Raw genomic sequence first — 16,573 nt, 5'->3', positions numbered from 1 at the left:
CCCTATCTTATAATTCACTTAAGGGGAAAGAGCTAAATGAGGAGGTTGAGTGTGTCAAGGAACAATTGGAAAGCATTAAAATCTCACAGAAATTTACACGTTGTACAATTATGTTTGATGGGTGAACAGATTAGAGAGAACAATAACAAATTTTGTTGTAGCTTTCCCTAAAGGAACGATGTTCTAAAATAAATTGGTGCATTTGCAAATGTAAAAGACGCACATTTCATTTTTTCATTGTTGGCTAATGTGGTGGAGGAATTTGGGGTTACAAATTTTGTCCAAGTAGTCATGGAAAATGCAGAAAAATATGTGGCAACTAGAAGGCTACTTTGTGCCAAATATCCCACCATTTTTTGGACTCCATGCACTGCCCATTTGATAGAATTGATTCTAGAGGACACTGGGAATTTGGAGTGGGTGCAAGATGTTGTGCAAGAATGCAAACAAATTACCAAGTATATTTATAATCATGATTGGGTGTTTAAACTTACGAGGGAATTCACACAGCCCAGCGGTCACACAATTGGCTACAAACTTTATTTTCCTCCAAATACTTTTGTATGAGTACCAAGATTTGAGAAGAATATTTTGTAGCCAACAATGGGTATTTTGGAATGATAGCACAAAACGAAAAGCATTGTCTATGAAATCATTTGTCTTTGGTGATAGTTTGTGGAACAAAGTCACAAAGATTGTTAGCTTCACTCAACCCCTTGTGAAAGTCTTGATATTGATGAATGGAGAGAAACCTACAGTGGGATATATTTATGGGGGCATGGACAGGGCCAAAGAGGCCATCAATATTTTCTACAAGGAAAATGAATCTAAGTATGTCTCTATATGGTGAATTATTGATTCCAGGTGGGACAGGAAACTACATTCACCATTGCATACAGTAGGTGCATATCTCGATATGAGCTTATTATATAATGAGCGGTCTAGCATTCAAAAAGATCTCGAGGTCGTGAGAGGTGTCATGATATGCATTTATAAGATGTTAACAGATCAAGATATTCAAGACAAAATCAACATACAATAGATATGTACAAGGAAGCAGCTCGCATGTTTAGATTCAGCTCAAGACAACATCTCAAGGAAAAGAAAATGCCTTGTAAGTGTAAATTTTTATAACTTAGCTTGTAATTTTTCTAGTTCTCTTTTATATGTTTGGCATTGCAAACTGATCTTCTTTGTTGTTATTTTTTTGCAACTCATTGGTGGATATATTGTGGCACTAAGGCACCACATTTACAAAAATTTTCCATCAGATTTTTGATTCAAACCTGCAATTCTTCTTCTTATGTGTCACGCCCCTACACCTTCGGTAGTCTTCCAACCGCTTATAGCGAGGTGCGACACCACCGAACGCTTTCTTTTCACCAATACTAACATTCATGGACTACGCCTAATTCACTTGTCCTTACATAGTTTGTGTTTCGCAGCCAAGTAAACATGCATTTATCCTTTATACCAATGAAGCCCATACTCATTCATTACCCATAGCAATTATAAAAGACAATAACAATTGCACAGTATAAAGGGGAGGGGCAACTCCCGAACAAGTCTGCCCGACAATATATATTATAAGCAATCTTTCTTCATAATACAATCATACAAGTAATGCTTGGCAAGCTCCAAGCCAATACTTAGAATATTTTACAACATAGGCAAATTAGCCTTTTACAATAACATATGCACACCTTGCACAAAGGATGAGTGCCCACCCGGGTCACCAAGACATCCTTGTCAAGTCCAACACAAATCTGCGTAGAAGACAGCCCCAGGCATACCTTGGCCAACTCTTAACCGGCTCCAAGTAACAATAGAACTGCACCTTTGAAATATGCGCATGAGGTATGTGCACCTCTCTCCAAATCTGCGCACTACTTTACCCCTGAGCTTAGTGTGAGTTGTCTTTGCGCAAAACTGCTTGCTTGAATGAGGTTTGAATGCACATATATATATGTGTCTTAACATGGTTCCACCGTGGGTGGTGGCACTCCAGCCGACCCCCACAACAATGCTATCGCACCCTTGCAAGCGCCCAAGTATGGTCGGCCAACCCGTAGTTATATGTCGGCTCGTGCCCATTCTTTTCTCCACGCTCATGGGTATATAAGCCTCATCGCACATTTGCCTCAGTTATTTTACCGTCGCACTTTGTCGCATGCCTGCTCGAGCTCATGCACCCGTGCTCCCGTCATGCCTCCGTTCGTCGTGCTCTCGTCGTGCCCGCCTTCGCCCATCGTGCGCCAGTCGTGCCTTTGCCCACCGTACACCCATCCTACGCCCGTGCACCCATCGTGCGCCCGTGCGCCCATCGTGCGCCCGCGTCTCGGTTAGAACTTGAGGACCTTACATCCTCCTCCACCTAAAGTCATTGTCATCCTCGACAACATACCATCCTGGTAACCATCCACCAAGATCATCCATGATGTCAACTCCTCCACATACTGCAAACATCACTACAACATATGTAGAACCACCGTCTCCACCATGTCTCACCTCGACAACCATCTGTCACCAAGATAACCATACCAAGGTACACCCATTGGTATGTCATACATCAGAGATCATCTCGATCCATGATCATCGATCACCCTGTCACAATCTCCACATGCTGCTTCACCATGGAAGGCTGGTCCCTCCATCCAAGCTACATACCTACTGCAACATCCCGTGTCGACCTCATCATGTGTCATCATGTGAACTGCTGCCATGATACTCCAACGAAATGTTAACACATCTCTGTACACTACGCGTCCCCATGTCTGAACTAGTTGGGTAGCTAATCCAACTATCACGCTCAAACCATGAGAGTGAACATCCTCATGCCACCATCAGTCGTTTCTCAAAACATCCTACGACATCCTCAACTCAATCAAGACTCCATCTCCATATAAGTGTAAGCCATTCTCAGGTCCATGAAGTAGTCTTCATCTCATCTGCAACATGTTGTCCATGATGTTTGGTGTCAATGTGATACATGAAATCAGCCACATCTATCCCAACATCATCCATATGTGTATCTCCTCCATATGAAGAGACCATCTCATCAAACTCCAACTCTCGGTGTGTCACATCCAAGTCCATGAAGCTACCTCCATCATATCTGCAATGTGTCATCCTCAAGTCTGCCATAGAAACAAGTATACACCTGTCCCATCTATCCATGTGATGCCCATGATCATAGATCAATCAGCTCCATGTGTCAAAAGTAGTTGAGTCTTGGCTCAGCCCATGCCCAAGTGTTGCCACCAAGGCATCATCATCATTGTAACTCCATGACTCCAAAGTGTCTCATATCGATCCTCCACATCAAGTCAGTCTTTCAAGCCATTCCCATACATGTACTTAAAAGTATGCACCCCATCCTGCATCAAAGTCTCTGACCTCAGCTCCTCAATGCATCAGATCCTCCAAGTCCACCATATATGAAGTCCCTCTAGAAGTCACAACAATCTCATGTCATCATGAGCTCCATAAGTCATCCCCAACCAACATCTAGCAAGCATACAAGTCTCAGCCCAAAGGTCTCTGCAAGATGCCTCAGCTCTCCATGTAGTAGGAATGCTCCATAGTCTACTCACAACTCCATCCAAGTCCATGGCCTTGTTGTACAAAAGTGCACAACCTTTCCATCGGTTCATAAGTAAACCATCTCCATGTCACATCAGCAAATCCATCTGCACAACATCCTGCCTTGGCACTCCTCATCGGATACCCATAAGTGACACCCTACAAGTGCTCCTGCACAATGTCCCTGCATAAGACTGCCACGCTCCATGTCCCCAACCTGATGTCCATGACTATGTTGTCCATGTAGTCCAACCAAGTAGACCCATCACAACAATCGGTCATCCTCATTCAAGTCTGCTATCTTCAGTCTAGTGAACTCGATCACCCAACCATATCATCATGTCATGAGTCCCCCCATCATAGCTCCTACACCAAAGTGTCCACCAAGACTATCTCTTGGTCTCGGCCATGAGAAGTCCACCCAAGGGTGTGCCCTCCAATCTGTCCATGAGTCATGCTGGGCACTTAGCCATGTGGCTAAAGCATGACCCATTCATCCACAAAAGTCATCAAGTTCCACCCTTGTCATGGGCCTTCGTACCTCCTACCATAAGGTCACAAACAACCCCAACAAGTCCTACAACAGTCAACAATCCTTGCTTCCCCATATAAGGTCTCATCATAGTCATCCATGGCAAGATCCTCCATAGCATCGGTAAATTGGCTTTGCCCTTCCCTGCATACAGTCCATCTACCAAATGCTCAAGTGAAACACAAGTATCAATACTTACTTCATCATCATCTTGAAGCTCCTCCATGTGAGTCTCCTCATCCATCCATGTCTGCAAACTGCACGATCCTGGTTCAACTTGATCAATCTCAAGTTCATCCTCCATCGTTGTCACATCTGCAACATCCTCAATCATCACAACTTCCTCTTCCTTGTTAGCACAATCTACAACTTCACCTTGCTTCGTTGTCCAACCAAGTTGAAGAAGTTCGTCTTCAACATTATTTTCCAAGACTTCAAGTTCCTTTCGAATTCGGGGATTCTCTTCTTTCATCCGCTTAAACCTATATAAGGTAAGCAAGCTTCCCTTCGCATTCTTCCAAACCTGCCATGCCTTGTCGTTAAGCTTGGTCCAAGTACTAAGCTTCACCTCTGCTAAACCTTTCACCAAGTTCCCTGCAATCATGAACCGGCCCTTGTTCGACTTGTATGTGAAACTAGCTTCCTTCACCTGCAAGTACCTGCTTCCACTATCATCAACTATCAAGTGCATCCACACCTACACTTCGTCGCGAGCAACCTCCTCACCAGCTCCAATCGAGCTCTGATACCACCTGTCACGCCCCTACACCTGCGGTAGTCTTCCAACTGCTTATAGTGAAGTGCGGCACCACTGAACGCTTTCTTTTCACCAATACTAACATTCATGGACTACGCCTAATTCACTTGTCCTTACTTAGTTTGTGTTTCGCAACCAAGTAAACATGCATTTATCCTTTATACCAATGAAGCCCATACTCATTCATTACCCATAGCAATTATAAAAGACAATAACAATTGCACAGTATAAAGGGGAGGGGCAACTCCGAACAAGTCTGCCCGACAATATATATTATAAGCAATCTTTCTTCATAATACAATCATACAAGTAATGCTTGGCAAGCTCCAAGCCAATACTTAGAATATTTTACAACATAGGCAAATCAACCTTTTACAATAACATGTGCACACCTTGCACAAAGGATGAGTGCCCACCCGGGTCACCAAGACATCTTTGTCAAGTCCAACACAAACCTGCGTAGAAGACAGCCCCAGGCATACCTTGGCCAACTCTTAACCAGCTCCAAGTAACAATAGAACTGTGCCTTTGAAATATGCGCATGAGGTATGCACACCTCTCTCCAAATCTTCGCACTACTTTACCCCTGAGCTTAGTGCGAGTTGTCTTTGCACAAAACTTCTTGCTTGAATGAGGTTTGAACGCACATATATATATGTGTCTTAACATGGTTCCAACGTGGGTGGTGGCACTCTAGCCGACCCCCACAACAATGCTATCGCACCCTTGCAAGCGCCCAAGTATGGTCAGCTAGCCCATAGTTATATGTCGACCCGTGCCCATTCTTTTCTCCACGCTCATGGGTATATAAGCCTCATCGCACATTTACCTTAGTTATTTTACCGTCGCACTTTGCGCATGCCTGCCCGAGCTCGTGCACCCACGCGCCTGTCGTGCCTCCGTTCACCGCGCGCCCATCGTGCCTCCGTTCACCGCGCGCCCATCGTGCCCGCCTTCGCCCATCTTGCGCCAGTCGTGCCTTTTCCCACCGTGTGCCCATCGTGCGCCCACGCGCCCATCGTGTGCCCACGTCTTGGTTAGAACTCGAGGACCTTACATTATGGGTGCAATTGTTCAGTGCTTGAGAACGTCAATAACAAAAACAGAAATAGATTAGAGCATGAGAGGTTGGAGAAATTGGTTTTCATCTACTACAACCTTCGAATGCTCACAAAACAAGTGCAACCAAAGGATACCGATCCAATTTTATTGGATACTATTAATTTAGAGTCTGATCGGCTTGTGGAAGAGGCCCCCCCTGATTTGAGTTGGCTTGAGGAAGACACTGAGAATCTCTCTAGTTTTCCATATCAAATGAAGACTCCAAATACACCTTCCTCACGGTTGCTTCAGCCTTTCGATGTTAGCACTAGCTCCATGAGGGCTTATTGTATGTATGGTCGTCCATGAGTGATGAAACTCAAAATTGTTATGAGACAATCATTTATCATTTATGACATATGTATTTGAATTTTGAACTTGCTGACATATTTTATTTTAATTATGGAATCATGAGTCCTTTTCTTATTCAGTATCTAAATGTTTTGCTTGAAAAAATAGAATATGTTATGTTGTACTTTTATAGATATGAGATGATGTTATGAATTATTGCATATATTGTGGTTTTTATAACTTATAACGATTGAAATTGTCATTAGTTTCTTTCTTGTGCTTAAAATTTTCCATATTTTAATGTTTTGTTGTATTTTGACGAGTCTTTTACGAGTCTTATAAGGGTCATTCCCAAGCCTTATACGAGTCGACGAGTCAATGTCACGATGAGTCTTATATGAGTATGAGTCGTGCAACATTGATTTTAATCACAGTTCTATATCTTGGGATTTGCACTTTCTTTTATCCTCACTCCTTTTGTCACATTTTTGCTGCATCGATTCCAGCGGCTTCCTTCCATTAGTAGTTTTGCATCTTCAATGCATGGGTTATTTTTGTTGCAATAGAAGAAATATAAAACCGTATGAGCGAACCCCAACGGAACTCCAATAAAATTTGGTGCCTACACAAAATATGAATCCAACACAAAGAAACAAATAACCTAGCAATAGATTCAAGGAGCGATTCTTGAGTGATTCTTACTTTTTGATATTGTTAGGTCTTATAACCCGATCATATGAATTTTATCATCCAAACTATTGAGCACACTTTGATTCTTAAACTCGTCATCTAAAATTGCATAAGTTTTATGATCTAAAATCACATAAATAAGCACAAGCTAATTATGATATTACCATGATGACAATATCTATGCACGGAGCACCATTGTTAGTGCCTTACAATGAGCACCCATGATGGGTTGGTTCAACTCAGCATGGAAGGTAGTTTGGGTGCACATGCACGGAGGAAGGGCACCCAAGGGAAACACACATATGACCATAACACAAACTTATGAAAAGAAGAAGGAAGAAATACCGCAAGTTGGATTGATGAAGGTATTGAATGTTTTTGTTGCAACCGAGGTCATTCTGAAACATAATCTGGAGAGACACAGGTTGGAATATGTTGACATGAGGATTGATGAGGGAACACCACCCACGATGTTGGATAATGGCTCGAATCATAACTTCATGAGGGAGGAATCTGCGAGGAAGGTTAGGTTGAAGTTTGTACCAACTGAAGTAAGACTTAAGGCAGTGAACTCACGACCGGACCATATCCTTAGAGTTGCAAAGGAAGTTCAAGTCAAGATTGGTGAAAGGAAGGGAAACGTCAACTTCACATTCGTGTCCTTCGATGACTATGAAGCAGTTTTGGGGATGGAATTTATGAAACAATATGAAGCCATGGTGGTACCGAACATGAAGAGGTTATTCATCTATGATGGAAGGTATCAATGGTGGAGTATCCCTACCATTGAATACATGAAGAATGGATGGAGGATGACCTTGATGAATGTGGAGGAGAAATAATGAAGCGATGAGATTTATGAGAGGTTGCGACATGTAAAGGAAAAACTCATGAAGCAGACTAAGGTCGTGAAGGCATTATTGGATGATAAGGTATGTGTTTTGGGTGTGCCTGCATAGAGGCAAGGTGATACACATACGGCACAGAGGTCAAGAAACGTGTGCATCTAAGTCACCCTAAGTGGGCAGGACAATTGGACGCATGAGCACGCATAGACCACATTGGTGAGATAGATGAGGCAAGCGATGAGTGAGTCATGTGCGTTGGGCAAGCCGAGCACTTTGGGTGAGTCAAGCTTGACGGGAAAGCCAATCGCATCGGGCGTGTCAGGCAAAGGGCATTGGGCATTTCCAATGTGCATGTACACAAAATTATTATGAAGAAGAGTTAAATTTCCTTGAAGCATGGCTTGCAACACCATGCCTTGATAAAGTCTTCATAGAAGCTTCATAAATGAATCTTGAAGACAACTTGGATGATGAACAAATTAATGAAATTTCTAGGTATTGGAGTATTGAAGAGATGAAATTTCATTATCGTCATATGTTGAAGTAGATTGATGATGAAAAGCACATTATAGAAGATAATATGTGGCAGAAACCAACATACAATCCTATTTTTGAAGAAGTATAGGACTTTCTTGGACAACGTGGAATGATGGAAGACCTACATCGACAATTGAAGAAAATAAAATTTGAAGCCTACAACAAGAAGAAAATGTTGTAATAATTTAGAGGCTATAGAATCTGTAAGGAGAGGAGAAGAAAAATAAATGTAGTTGAAGTCAATTATTTAAATTGTAAGCCTACCTGAGACATAGACCAGTAGGCATCTTAATTTAATTTTTATGTGGTCGTAATTAACGGGGGGTATTGGAGAATCTAATTCCAACCATCGATTAGGTGTCAAAACCATCCCTCCAATTGTCCTAGTTCAGTTTCATTTAGTCCAGTTTAGTTGAGTTTCACTCTAGTCATTTATCACTCATGTTTCCAATGTAATCTTACTTAAATGATTTGTAATATTGAGAAATGTAATCCTGTCAAGTTTCACTCGAGTCATTTATCACTGATGTTTCTAATGTAATCTTACTTTAGTGATTTGTAATACTGAGAAGAGTAATCCTTTGCTTGACCTCATTTTGGTTTTCATTCTTTGTCATTCGCTTGGGAGAAGGGGTAGTTGGCCTAATTTTTGTAGCAAGACCTAGACTTATGTTTGTTTGGGTAAGTTCATTTTGGGGTTTCTCTGTGATGCACCAAAACTTAAGGTTGCGCTCGAGTGGGTTGTTTTGTTGTGTGCACTGCGTTACGGTGTGGCACCCCTGTTGTATTGATTTTGTAAATAATGAATGGGCACAATTAGCCCATTATATTCTGGTACATTGGATTTAATAATAGTTGGGAAATTTGAATGGGAGTTCCCCTCCCAAGTTGTTATAATTCATGTTATATTTCTTTTCCGCTATATAACTAAGAAAATTAACACTCAATGAAATAAGTAAGTGTGTGTCTAAAAATTGAATAGTGGTGAAACAAAAAGGTGATCTGAAACTTGAATAGTGGTGAAACAAAAGAGCCGTGTAGCATGAGTTGCCAACGGGTTGGGTTGGGTAGTGGCGCTGGACGTCGCCATGACAACCATACACCATCCACGACACACTTCGGAGGAAAGCGAACAACAAGAAATAGAAGCTCGGCATGAATTCTGCGTTTTTTGTTTGGATTACAAATCTCTCACGAGTAATAAACATAGTAAAAAGACATTAACCATAGGCACTATCAGTAGCAATAACGGACGCTGAAAGCTGTTGAGCCTTTTAAGATTTTTATTAAACGGCTCGTATAGTGTGCCATAATTATCAAAATTGAATAGAGCAATGTAAAGCTTAAATAACCGATAGCAGCAATGTGTACAATAGCTATCGCTACCGCTCCTGTAGTTCCTAATAGCACCTAAGCGTACAATAACTATCGCCGCCATTCCTGCAGTTCCTACAAGCACCTTCTTATGCTTGTGGTAATCTACAGAACAGAATAAAGCTAACACAATAGTCTCAAACACCACAAACGCAAACGCGACCATCCGGACCATTTTCATCTACAAATATTTATAGAGAGAGAGAGAATGTCCAGTCCCTCCAGGTTGCATTAATTTTACCGAAGTGGGTCATCAATTTCTAATTACATTAGAGGAAATATTTTGAAATTCCAATATTACCTTGGGTTTAGGTGGAGCGAATATAAGAACGAAGTAGCACTCGAGAAGGAGGCCAATGTCATTAACAACCATGACCATGATGTTATACCACCCATTTCTAATCAGAGGGGACCCATATACGGTAATCCCAAAAATCTCTTAGTAGTTCTCTTTTCTATCACTCTCTTGAATGTTGTATTGTTCACCATTATCACAAAAAATAAAATTAGACCTATACCCACTATGGTGCTTTACTTTATTCCTAGTTGAATTTTAGTCAATTCAGTGAAATTAGTGGACATCACTAACATTTTAGTTCATTCATATATGACTAACACGACCATCTCAAATGCAAAATTATAAGTTAGATGTGATGTCTAAAAACAAAAATTCATATCTTTAATGATAGAGCACTGGGATATATGTTAATATTAGCACAACCACATTTACCAATGTGATTGACGTACACAGATAGGCATATATGAAGCATATATACAACCACATTTGCCAATGTAGTTAATATATGTCGATAGGTTATATCGACCACATTAATAATTTTTATGTATATTTTTTTAAAAACCAACTATAATTATTATGTGTATTGTTTTAAATACCAACTATTTATTATGTGTATTTTTTCAAAAACCAACTATATAAATAATAACAACTATATTCTTATATATTTATAATAATTATTATGTTATTATAATAATAATAATATTAACACATAATAATATTAGTAATATTAATTAACAATAATTATTTTCTTAACAATAATTATTTAAGAATAACATTAATTATTTTAGTAAATGTGGCTCATATACTCATATGGCTTCATTTCTATCTATCACACAAATCATTGCAAATGTATAATAATAATGATAATAATTTGTTATTCATTTTTTATAAAATGTAAATAAATAGTTACTTATTTTATTAAAAAACATTAAATTTTAATATTGTTTTTAGAAAAAATATAAATATTTTTATTTTATTTAATAATAATAATAATTTACTAATAAAATAAATAAATAATAGTTAAAAAGTTAATTATTGTTAAGCAATAATACTATTTTTTCAATTGAATAATTGAATATTATTAAATAATAATAATATGGATATTAATTAATTAATTAATAATAACAATAATTAATCTATATTTATGTAATAATAATTAATAATGACAATAGTTAATTCTTTGTCACACTATGACGTTAGACAATGGTTGACCTTGGTTGGCCATGATTCATTTCCATATTGAGACAATCTTTGTCACAAAGTGACATTTGAGCATGGATGACCATGGTTGATCCAAAGGAATAACAAACTATTGGGATTAATACAAAAATCCAATATTGACCATGGTTGACCATGTTTGATTCTATAAAACATGCTTGACCATGATCAACCATGGGTGACCATGGTTGACAACAATTGTCCATGATTTTTATATGGAGACAATTTTTTTCACAATGTGACAACCCACCATAGTTGGTTATGGTTGACCATGATTGATGTTATAAACCCAAGTTAATAATAACTCCAAGTGAAATATAATATGAACCCAAGGGATTAATACTAAAATACTAAAACACCATGATTGATCTTATAAATCGAAGCAAATAATAAACCCTAGAGATTAGTACTAAAACCCCAAGGCAATATGAACTCAAGGGAATAATATTAAACCGAAGGTATACAAACCCTCAGATAAATATTAAAAATACTAAAATAAACATGGTTGAACACGGTTCATTTTCATATTGAGACAATCCTTGTCACAATGCGACATTGGACCATGGTTGATTATGGTTAACCATTGTTGAATAATATCAAACCCTAGGAATATTAACCATTAGATCAATAAACCCAAGGGATTTAAGGGATTTATATTATAAACCCAAGGGAATTATAAACCCGAGGTATATAAACTCTAAAATAAACACGGTTGACCATGGTTGACTATGGTTGATTTCCATATAGAGATAATCCTTGTCACAATGCAATGTTGCATCATGGTCAACCATTGTTGACCATGATTGATTTTCATTTCAAGACAATATTTGTGGGATGCAACATTAGACCATGGTTGACCATGCTTGATTTCCATATCCAACCTTGTTTGACCATGGTTGAACATGGTTGGTTATGATTGACCATGGTTGAAAATGATTAATATTATAAACCTAATGGATTGATATTATAAACCCAAGGGATTAATACTAAAACCCCAAGGGATTATGAACCCAAGGGAATAATATTAAATCCAAAGGAGTAATATTATAAACCCAACATATATAAACCCTAAGATAAATATTATAGACACTAAGATAAACATGATTGAGCATTGTTGATTTTCATATTAAGGCAACCCTTATCACAATTCCATGTTCGACCATGGTTGGCCATGGTTGACATCATAATAAACCATGGTTTCATAGCAATAATAAACCCAACCGATTGATATTATAAACCAAAAGGAACAATAAAAATGAGGGATTAAATTAAAATCCCAGGGGATTATGAACCTAAGGGCATAATATTAAACCCAAAGGACTAATATTATAAACCCAAGGTATAAAATACCAAAGATAAATATTAAAAATACTAAAATAAACATGGCTGAGCATGATTGATTTTCATATTAAGACAATCATTGCCACAATGCAACATTGGACCATGATTGACCATGGTTGAATATGGTTGACCATTGTTGAATAATATTAAACCCTAGGAATATGAGCGCTTTCATCAATAAACCCAGGGGATTCATATATAAACCCAAGGGATTGATATTATAAACCCAAGGGAATAATCAACCTAAGGTATAAAAAATATAACTCCAATGTATATAAACCCTAACATGAATATTATAAACCCTAAATTAAACATGGTTGACGATGGTTGACCATTTTTTATTTCCATATAGAGACAATCGTTGTAACAGAGCAATGTTGGACCATGGTTAGCCATGGTTGACCATGATTGATCTTCATATTGAGAAAATCTTTGTTAGAACATAACGTTGGACCATGGTTGACCATGGTCGATTTCCATATCCATATGGTTTGACCATGGTTAAACATGGTTGGCTATGATTGACCATGGTTGATTTTCATATTGAGATAATCCTTATCACAATGCCATGTTGGACCATGGTTGACCATGGTTAATTTTCATATCCAGAAAATCTTTGTCACAATGTGACACTATTTGACAACCATGACTATGATGTTATACCACCCATTGCTAATTAAATAGGACCCAGATACAGTAACTCCGAAAAGCTATCAGTAGTTCTCTTTTATATCACTCTCTTGAAAGTTGTATTGTTCACCATTATTACAAAATATCAAATTAGACCTATGCCCACTATCATGGTTTAATTTATTCCTAGTTGAATTTTAGTCAATTCATAGAAATAAGTGGACATCACTAACATTTTAGTTCATCCATATACGAAAAACACGACTATCTCAAACGCAAAAAGATAGGTCATATGTCATGTCTAAAATGAAAAATTCATATCTTTGATGAGACAGGACTGGGATACACGTTAATATTAGGGATTTGGTGGTGTTGTGATGCAGGAGCATTCAGCCCAAGAGAAAATCATTCTCTTTTAGTAGACATAGGGGGGCATGTGTTTTAAGGAAGTTGGTTTCCTAAGTCTCAAATTAATGTAATATTTAGGCTTTTAAGTGATTAGAATAGGAATTAATTAGATGTGTGAGGATGTTTGTAAATGCTCTCGAATAAAGGAGAACATGAGTGGTTAATAATGACAAAAGAGTTAGAAGTCAATTATAACTTTAAAGGTAGTTTCATGATTCAAGGAAATAGAGAGTGGTCTTAGGAACTAATTGAAGTTAGAAGTGGACATAGAGGACATTTAAGAGTCAGTTCAGTAGATCTAGGAATTGAACAAGAATTAGTTCAACAGAACCTTTTTGGTATAAATGTAAGCCTACAGGCAGAGTAAAAAAGAGGCCATTGTTATTAAAGATCACGCCTATGAGAGACAGAAAGTCTTGATATGTAATCATTTGTTTATACTTATATATACAGAGGTTTGATTCATAACTATGTAACTGTGTGAAACAAGTATTTAATGAATGAATTACATGCAAGTTATGAATTTGTAGGTTTTGTAACAAAAGGTTACAAGCAGAGTTTTGTACATAAAGAGACAAGAGAATGATTCAGAGGAATCATAAAGGATCTTTGAATCCAGCTGAAGTATCAGAGTAAGCTCTAGAGAGGTAGCGAAGGGAGAATTTTGGAGTTAAGTTCAGAGGAATCAGAAGAGAGAAAAACCGAAACCCTGATGAAAAACCCAAAACCACAAGGAAAAGCATTGAAGGACGAAGTAAAGTCAAAGGAAAGGAATGAGCGGAGAAGTGAAGAGGTGATGCATAAGAACCGTTAGATCTCATAGATAAATGGTCATCACATGAGAGAAGAGCACGAGAGATAATTGATGAAAAGACGGGTTTATAAGCAGAAGTGATATTTCAGGTGAGGTTTAAATGGTAAGTGGTATGGAAGGGTGAGCACCCAATTCTACTCACCATTCAACACGTAGCACAAAGGTGGTGAGGGGAAACTTCTTTATCGGGCGGTTAATACTTGTGCTCGTTGTCTATCTGAAACCAACATCAATAGTCAGATATGAAGAAGGAAGATCGACAGTGGAGGGTCATCGTTCTATTCTGTTGATCGGGTGCAAGTACTACCGTCGGATCGAGTCTAGATCGACTGTCATAATTTGATCGCTGATCGGAGTTTGAATGGAGAGTGCAACAGAAAGGTGATGTATGAGTGCGGACCTGGAAAAAGTTATGAATGTGGGTTTATAATGTTTGAAGTCCGGCCTATGTGTTTCGATCAGCTTATTCCTTTGTATTATGATATAATTGGAGTTTCTGTGCTTAAAGGTAAGTTTATGCGATAAATGCTATGTAACCAATGTTTAAAGAGGGAAGGTTATATATATGTGGTTAAAGGGTTAGCAAAAGCTTAAACTAAGGTTTATGGGAGTGAATGAGTCCCGATAGAAGGGTTTAATGAAAGGCTTTAATAAAGTCACAAATGAAGGCTTGAGGATTGATTAAAATCCCGATAAGTGGATATTGCCTAAGGGTTAGGCTATGTTGGGTTTTAACAAATTATTCTGCAGAGACTAAGAAAGGGGTCCTTAACCATTGATGGTTGAGGTTTTGACTCGTTTGAGAGTTAAAATTCTTGGGACAAATGTACTTATGCATTTTAGATGCATACTGTGGGTGTAAGCAGGGGTAACCCTGCATCATTTGGTATCAGAGCAGAATTGTAATTGAAACAATTGGTGTTAAAACAGAACAAAGAAATTCTATGTGAAAGAATTAAGAACAAAGTTATGTGTCGAATGTGTTTATGCAGGCAGGCAAGGATCAGATTCTAATTTGACGGAAAGTAGGCACACAGAGGTGATGTGTAGCAAAACTTGCAGATGCAAGAAAGAGAGGACAATCCATTCAAGCTACAGGTGGAATGGTGAAACAAGATCATGCTGAGATCTTGAAGGCGAGGTGATATGTTCTGTTTTTATTTGAGAATGTGTGTTTGTACACTGATATGCAGGTGAAAACATAAGAAGGTGTGAAGGTTGTAGCAATCTAAAGTAAGGAGTGCTTGAATTAGTTCCAAAGGAAAGAACCAAAGAGATGCTAGAAGACTGAGCTCAAAGAAGAGAAGCTTAGTGAGGCATATGTAGCAAGAAGGAGACTTGTTACCATAGTGGGATTATTGAAGATAACAAAGGAAATTCCATAAAGGATGTGGATAGAATTGCTAAGGAAATGAAGGAAGCTAGTAAGACTTTCTAAGGGAAAGAAGAGGTGGTCAGAACCAAGTATTTTATTGTGATTGAAATACAAGAGGATAGTTGTGTTTTTGAGAAGTGTAGATGAGTTGAATCCCAAAAGGAGCAGAGAGAAGTGCTCAAAGGAGGTTCCAAAGATAGAGAACCAAGGGCTTGCCAAAATACCAAGTACATACGAAATCTTGGTGAGGTAAGTTGCAACAAAGAGGACTTGTTGTTGCAGAGGCTTTAATGCAACTCATAGTGAGTGAGTGAGGAGCTCATGAAGAGAGAAAAGAAGATGGCTACTGATAGTCATAGCAGAGGTTTTGAGGAAGACCACAACAGAAGAAAGATGAAAAAAGAGAATTCCAAGGCAAAAGGCAAGAGGATGAGTCAAGAAGAGATTGACAAAGAGATTGCAGAGTTAAAAGAACAACTCAATGCACTAAGGAGAATACTAGAAGAAAACCAGAGACAAGGTGTGGTATTAAGGAAGAAGCCAATGGAGTGGCATGAGATGTAGAGAAGGATACAACAAAAGAAAGTAAAGTGGCTGAGGGAAAAACTCAAGGAAGTTTAGTCAGAAATAGAAAAGTCCATTTGTGAACCAGAATAGAGAGAAATTCTGGAAGAAAGTGAAGACTACACTGAAGCTAAAAAATGGAGATCAAGTGAAGATCTCATGGACTATTGGGATAGTTCAAAATATCATGAGGGGATGTTGACTGAAAGTGAA

The sequence above is a fragment of the Pinus tabuliformis genome, chromosome 6 (genome assembly GCF_031772625.1).
Source record: "Pinus tabuliformis cultivar Carrire ecotype Pingquan chromosome 6, CPIR1, whole genome shotgun sequence".
Lineage (NCBI taxonomy): Eukaryota > Viridiplantae > Streptophyta > Pinopsida > Pinales > Pinaceae > Pinus > Pinus tabuliformis.
Note: the sequence above shows the minus strand (reverse complement) of the source record.